This window comes from Sinohyriopsis cumingii, chromosome 3 (assembly GCF_028554795.1).
Source record: "Sinohyriopsis cumingii isolate HCF-2022 chromosome 3, ASM2855479v2, whole genome shotgun sequence".
Lineage (NCBI taxonomy): Eukaryota > Metazoa > Mollusca > Bivalvia > Unionida > Unionidae > Sinohyriopsis > Sinohyriopsis cumingii.
The window spans coordinates 128,158,220-128,166,829 of record NC_142963.1 but is presented as its reverse complement, the minus strand read 5'-3'; positions in this window follow the sequence as shown (position 1 = coordinate 128,166,829).

Sequence of the window (8,610 nt, the reverse complement as noted above, 5' to 3'; positions counted from 1 at the left end):
TTGGTCTGTCTGAATAAAAACTGAGTACAAATTGTTCCGTTGGAATAAATAGTGAGTACAAATTGTTCTGTCTGAATAAATAGTGAATACAAATTATTCTGTCTGAATAAATAGTGAATACAAATTGTTCTGTCTGGATAAAAAGTGAGCACAAATTGGCTGGATGTTTTCCTGATAATGAGTCACACGTTTTGCATTTTTTTAAACACAATCGTAGTCATACTATGGTAAAGACGCCTGTACATTTTTAGAATAAAAGACTGTATTAAACGAAATTGGTCATTTAAATACAAGGACCATTGCAATGTGATTGGAAGTATGGAATAGAGAAGAATGATATACACAAGCTTACGATTGTGTGTTAATCTGTGCACAGCGTTTGTTTTCGTCGTATTTCATCTTAAAGTAAAAAACCTCATTACAAATGTTCTATATACATTGACCAAACATTCCGTCGAGTTGTTTAAGAGGTAAACTGATCAATTGTAATTACAAAAGTCATTCTTTGACTACTACGTTATTATTTAGGACCATTTTTGGTTTGATTGGAGAGAAGTACATATTAGTGTACAGTTACAGGCTCAGCAGTTTAGGTTTGAAACATAAATGCAATAGGATGCTGTTTAGAAAATTAAACGAGAGTTTTTTAACATTGGGATGGGGTTGAATTGTTTCTGTTGTACCATGGTTTCCATCGCGTTTCACCAAAGTTGCATATGAAGACATGTGTATAATGAGTGCGATGATATTTAGATTCTAACTATGTACAATTAAATCGTCGCGTTGAGAAACTGAGACAGCGCAGCGAACATCCTGTGCAAATTGCGGAATGAAGATAAAGTCTAAATACGCTGCCCTTAATATATTGGAAACAAAAGAATACTTCATGACCTGAGATACTTTTTCCAAGCGAATGAGAGAAAACAATTGAATGCTCGTTTAATAATTTCATAACAAGAATAGAATTACGATGGATAAATAAGCAAAATGTAAACAGAATCATAATAAACAATAACGGATTTATTGAAGAGAAACGGAAGAGTACAGTTTTTAAGGAGGCAACACTCAAAATTTACATAGGTCTCGCACCTAACTGAACAAGTAACTTTTCATGATGTCTAACCATCCCTGAAAAAGTTTTCATTCGAAAAGATAGACAATTTGGTTTTGTAAATTTACATCGAGACTTTATGATATACCCAAGAAGCAAAAAAGACTGATCGTATAGACCTTTCACATTGTACAAGAGATGAAATAAATTATGACATTGAACATTAAAATGACATTTTACGTACCAAATATGGACAGGAAATAAGGGCCAAATAGATTTGCAACAGGACTGAGTATTTTACAATGCACATATACAAGTATCAACTGCTCTGTCGAATCTCATAATAATATTAGCCTCCAATAAGTAAATAGGAAAACAAACGAAAATACAATGTCACTTTATCGATCCGAATCAATTTTAAACATTAGAGAAAAAGATAATCACCATCTCTAAAAATACTATTTTAAAATGTACTCACGTTGGTTCGATAGATATTATGAAACCAAAGACATACGCTAAGTCGATATATTAGTAAATGTGTATGAACTGTTGCAATGGACTATCTCCAATGCATATATACTTGCACTGATATCTGGCTAATTGAATTTGATTAAGTTTGGATACGTTCATTTTGTCTAATTCATGCAGATTGGTTTTGTAGGATTTGACATGATCTTTATCATCTGATTGCATTACAGCTTTCAAGAGAGACTCAGAGAGAATGAATGTAAACGGACACATTATAAGCAATGTGACTAATCATAATTGCAATATTAAGATTACCTTTAGCGTCGGGGTTTGAACTTGATTTGATTAAGGAAGTTTTAAGTTATCCCCTTGGAAATTAATTCAACGTTTTTCTGTTTGCATTATTTTGCTTTAGTTGTTTAGCATTTCTTCTTGTTTGTTTCCTTTACAAAATGCTGATATGGCTGTAGTGAAAACAAGCGAATATTTAAATACCAATTTTCTTTTCGAACATTCACAAGCGACTAAACACATCCCATCATGGTTTTGCACGCACATAAAGTCAATTCAAAAGATTCACAGAAGAATCGTTACACAGATACTGATTATATTACGGTGTTTAGAAGAAGGGGGTTCAAGATAACAAAATATATTGCACAATTAGTTAAGCCCGAAGCTTGCAAAACCGTTGGTATTTGCAAAGGATGACTAAAACGTTTAAACTCATCTAACATTTGCCTTACTTGGGAGTATAAATAGAAGACAAAACAGTTGTTATCATTATTTGAGTGGAATGTATTAAGATCCTGTTTATAAAAACTGAAAATTAAGAATTAAACTTCCATAATTAATCCATTTACTGCTAAACTGGTTTAAATATTTATGCAGATAGTTATATCAATGAACGCGTTTGAGAAAGTAAACAAATACCAAATGAAGATTAAAAATATGTTTATTTCAGCAAGAATTTTGTTCTCGATACGTTTATAAAGGATGGTAATGGAAAGGACTGTACAAATATACTAATTGGAACAATATATCACTATATATATATATATATATATATATATATATATATATATATATATATATATATATATATATATATATATATATATATATATATATATATATATATATATATATATATATATATATATATATATATATATATATATATATATATATATATATGGTTATGATACAATCCAACGAGTAGTTGCCAAAGTATTTAAACGATGATGACTTCTTTGAGACTGAAACATTTTGGTGCATTTAAGCCAACATTTCAGAGGAAATACATATATGCATACGAACAAACGGAACATTTTGAAACCTTTAAACGACACAGCCATACCATCTAAAACATTTTACTCGCCACTGAAGTATTCAAACATTTTCAGTGACTATCACCAGTATGTGTATCATGCGATGTCATCTTTAACCTTTAATCATTAGGTAATCTTCACAACTGTTTCATGGTCAATGATAGTCTAATATTGTGCAACATGTCGATGAAATTGTTATGTCAGAATAAAACACAACAAACCTGGTAGCATCTTAATACAGAGTACCGGGTTTAGCTGATGGTGCCAGTTTAATGATATCCGATGTTGGGGTAGCCGTTTGGATAGATCTTGCCATGATAACCATAAAAAGAGCGGTTTGGGAGGTATATTTAGCATGATACAATGTATAAATGTAAAGGCAGACAGGGACGTTTATGCAAAACGAAGATTGTAAGATAACAAAATGATGAGTATACTGGAACAAGGTTAAACGCATTAGTAATGTACTTGGACAATAATATCCTGTCCACGTAAGCCATGATCCAATACATGACATTAAAGACTAAAGGTGTGTGCGTGATAAAAAAATTAACTAAGTGAAACAAAATTTGCTAGAAATAAGGGTTATATGGGTACTGGCTGCATAATAGGCGTGGACATTGATATGTCAGCACAGCTGCATTAATATTTGAAAGGCTAACCCTTTGTTCTAAAGAAGTTAATTCCAGATGAAAATTATGTATGCCAGTGCTAAAAAAACTGATTGGTGACTACATTGCAAGACAAAAATAAGTAGTTGATGCATTAAAGAACTTTAAAACTTTGGTTACATTTGGGTTTAAAACACAGCACCAAAATGTTTCATTGTGTTAAAGAAACACATATAAGCTTTGTAATTTGAATAATCAACGACATTGGTCTGCAATATAAATGTCGTTAAATAGTGGCTTGAAAAAAAAGAAAATCATCAAATGAATTAAATAAATATTTTGTATAAAACTGATAAATAACTTTTCATTCCGTAAATAGCTTGGGTGTGTTTAAGAGAGCATAAGTAAAATTCAGTACAGAAGAGAAGAGTCTTTTCTGAATATGAAAAAGACAAATAATTCGCTAGAAGAATACTAATTGATAATGACTTGGCCCTAGTAGGGATAACTAAAAATAGGTTACAATTACCAACTAAAATATTGTGGCTTTACAGTGTTATATTTACATCAATGGTTCATTTACGAATCCCTCACCGACAGCTTCTAAAACCAATACCATGTAAAAACAACTTTGCTTTGTACTTGTATAGATTTATTATGACTGTATCCTGATTAGAAACATTTGCAAAGATATAAAGGATGCCTACAAATTGTACAACACTAGTGACCATGTCATGAATAATGTTTATGACATCTCTCAAGGAAACCAAGATCTTGTTTAATTTTTTTCAAGCTATGTTACATTACAACAGATTAGGGTACAACTTTAACTTAAATTTTACAGAAATTATATATTCTTGCTGTGTTTACATTTCATACGAAATAAGTTGATCTATTACCTCTAATCCAATATAGGAAATATACGGGATTAATGGAATTTAAATTTGTTTAATAAACATATTTTATGTACTTGTATATGATCACTGTTTCATTTTCTAAGTGATATATTGTTTTAAAGCATCTGATGTGTGTAGCTTGCATTCAGAAGGGGAATAAAAAAAACGTTTTGGAACATACTTAAACCTATAACTATTAACCACTGTATGTGACGTACTTTCAGCTTTAACAACAATCAGGCAAACTTTTCAAAGCTTCATTTGCAGCATGATCAAGCCCAGGTGACGTTTTCACCGTTATATGATATGTAGTTTTCTTTTATGATGTGCAATTAAACTAATGTTATCTGAAGATTTGTATCCATCTCTCTGTCTGTCTGTCTGTCTGTCTGTCTGTCTCTCTCTTTCTATATATATATGTGTGTGTGTGTGTGTGTGTGTGTGTGTGTGTGTAAACATGTGCTCCAAGTCAGTTAAATATTTTAATGTTTCAATAGTTCATCTGTTTGGCCAATTCTACGCTGCGCCACACTGATATTGTAATCAGTTCTCCATCAACGTATATCTGTTTTACATTGGTCAGAATCAAGGTGCAATTTATTGTTAAATTTGCAAAATGTTACGTCATCATTTTGAACTTGTCACCGTAATCTGCAAAATATAAATCTTAGGTAACAGACAATATCTATCTTACTGTATTTTATGTTGTCATTGGTTGTACATGCTCTCATATGTTAGGAACTTTTACAAATTTTCTCAAGCTTTCAATTTGGAAAAACAAATTGTCGTCTACTTACTGATGAAAGGATCTAAAAAGCAACAGGTTTGATACAAATCTCTGTATCAACAATTCGTGAGCATCTAAAACAATTTATACTATCATCAATTACGTTTTGTACGGCGATCATTCCAGCTCATTCAGCATACGTCAAAATTGCTATCTTCTTAATTCTTATGTATTTCTTTATCAAAACGTCTAATTACAAATAATGTTATGTCGTATAAATCTATGTATATAATCTGCTAAATTAGTAACGGGGTTATTATTGGGGTTTAAATCTACCTAGTGTATCATATGTTTCATCTGTTTGTACCTTAATGACTAAAGGTAAGCGAGAATTTTGATTGTAACCGATATTTTCAACTCATTTAAAACATGATCTATGATATTTATTTTACATGGAAAAACAAACGTTACAGGTTACCCGTGAAAATCTGTTCTATTTCAATCTTTATCTCGTATGCAGATATTCATTCTGTTAATTGTACAATGTAATAGCTATTATCTTTATATGCAACAAAATTTAATTATAAACAAAAAATATTCTTGACAGGTAAATTGTCTACTCAACCCAACAGTGTACATTTCATGTTTTAATTTTTTGATTGAGATAAATGTAATGATATTCTGGTTTCACAAACCCACACTCTGTGTTATATCGAGCAGATGTATAATTCTCTTGCTATCGAATCCTGTCAATTTTCCATATTCCTTATTGATGCGAACTATCCATTTGTCCATGGAATTGTTTGATTTATTTTAATTGTGTTTTACATATTAGATATTAATACTTTCCTCATTGCTGTCATTTTTCTTTATTTTCTACAACGTTTTTTATATACATTTTCAAGGACGTAATGGCCACGAGGCATTACAATATTCTATGTATTAATCTTGTCACTGACATAAGTAAATGTGTCTCTCTCTTCAAAAACATTGCAATACCCAGCAATTCATATTTTCTCATTAATGAAAAGTTTCTTTTTCTTGTATCAATGCGATTGGTAATATATATAGTGTTTGCCTAAGAGAGACCATCGATTGTAATATAAATCTCTTGACTGGCAAAGTCTGCACCATACATAGTAGTTTTCAATTCAACTTAACGTTATGTTATTGAGTACCAGTTTTCACGAAAAGTACATCTGCTATTAAATAGTCAAGTGTACACTGTCTTAAAGAAACTGGAATTATTATTGTTTAATGGGAGCCAATTGTAAACTAGAATGCATTTTACGAAATTTAAATGTAAGAGAGAGAGTAAGAGGATATGTTGCATGTGGCATGTAAATTATGTTAATTATCTGTTCTATTCGTTTGGCATCTCCACTTTTCTCACGTTGCAATCTAAATCCGATTGTAAATTTGTGATTACATTGTTAAGAATTCTGCCGGTTAGAAGTACATTAAGTACCGTGTAGTCGATAGTAAACATGGGAAGTTAATATGGAATAATTAACATATTAGAGTGTCTTCATATTGATGGATGACCTATTTGATGGATGACCTATGACATTTGATGGATGAATAATTAGCATTTGAGTGTCTTCATATTTGATGGATTACCTATATACAGCTTAAACAGCTTTTTAAGAACATGAATTTTGAGTGTAGCTCTCAAGATGTTATCAAGGTTAGTTGTAAGATGGCTTACAATGCTACTTACCAGATGTGAAAACAATCTGTAGAGTTTTTGGCAAAAGAAGAGATGGATACCAACATAAGTTCGAAGTGCCAAAAATAGAAATATATTACTGAGTTTAGCAATAATTTTTTCATACCCTAAGAAAAGAATACAAGAAAAAGCAATACATAATGATGTTGAAAAATCGATCAATGAAGATAGAGGGCACGATAACAACCATATGTGGCAGACATATAATAATGAAACTATTTTACGCTTTTCTAATTGGATAGACTTAGAATTCAAGAATGAATGCGGCAAACATTAAATGACACACGACATTAACAATACTTTGCGTACCTTCCACTGTTTGTGAGTGGCCAGGGAACCCACACTAATTATGTTATTCCAAAAGATTGGACTGTTTGATGAAACGAGAAGCAAAGACAAGATATACTCAAACAAAGGCTAATTATTAACTAGTTTAATCGTACCTTCCTGTATTGATCCCGATATTCTGATAAGTTAACATGGATTTTGTATATACTTTTGAGATCTTTCTAAACAAAAGTCTAACTTAAATTATTTTGTAAACTCTTAAAATATCCATTTTATTAATTTTTGCATAGACGGTTTTATGTCAAACAGCAGTAAATCAATTAGAACCAGTTGAAAAATATTATTTCATCTCCTTCACCCTGACTGTAGCAAGCTTCTCTAAAAATGTCTGAAATTAGTAGATATTTAATATCTGAAAGGCTGCACCATACGAACAACTGGAGATTTGCTGAAATCCTAAACTTTCAAATAAGTGGATATCTAACACAGTTTGATATCACTTTTGAAGAAAACATTGAAAACATCAATTCAGAAAAACGGAAAATTAATATTAGATGCAAAGCTGCAACATTATTATTTAAAAAGGGTATAAAATCGTTTTTATTGCTACAACAATAGCAATTGCAATACATGAATTGTAATATACATAGCAAAATTAGTACGAAAGGTTGCGTTAAAAAGTCATCACTTTGAAAATTAACATGTATTCAAAAAAACATGGTTTACATACGGACTCATTTTTGTAGTGTAGTACATTTTTTATCTCATTCTCTGTATCTGTTTTGTTAACATTGTTAATATGTGTTAGCTAAACGGTTTAGCACATTAAACTGAGATGCATGACGAGGATTAATGTACTGGGTAATAGTTTTTCAATCTGGAAAATATAATGTAATTCTACATGCTTTAATTGATTAGTCTTTCGCAGAAAAGCAGAATATATTTATTCTCTTTTTACTATATTTCCACATTTACCTTAAATTCATAGCTGATTTGTTATAATGTATTTGTCTTCTCCATTGTAATTCCAGATTTTTCTGCTTTTTGCACGCAATCTTTGCATCATTGGTATTCTGTATTTCGCTTTTCGTTTTCCTAAATGAGGCTTTCTCTGTTGCATTTGTGACATTTTGTAACGGCTTGTATAATTAATTTGCTTAGTTGCAATGCAATTAATATTAAATAAAAGTTATGAAAGACTTCGTTTCTCATGATCTATTTATCCAAATACCACGAGAGGTGTGCAGACTTTTAATACATTCCGAACTGGGTTAATGCAACTTATCTCGATGCTAAGATAATTGAATGTTATTTGTTAGTTTGCATCTTTTCTGAAACATCGCAGGATAGCAGTTATGTCTGAGGTCATCAGTCCGAAAACTGTTAAGTTTTTCAGAGTGCCGCTTTGTGCCCTTATTTATGTTGTGCATGCATTTCAAGATCATAATTTTTATGGACTCCATCAGAGTTTATGTTATGGAGGATCGGTTATATTTTTGACCTCTTGGCGTT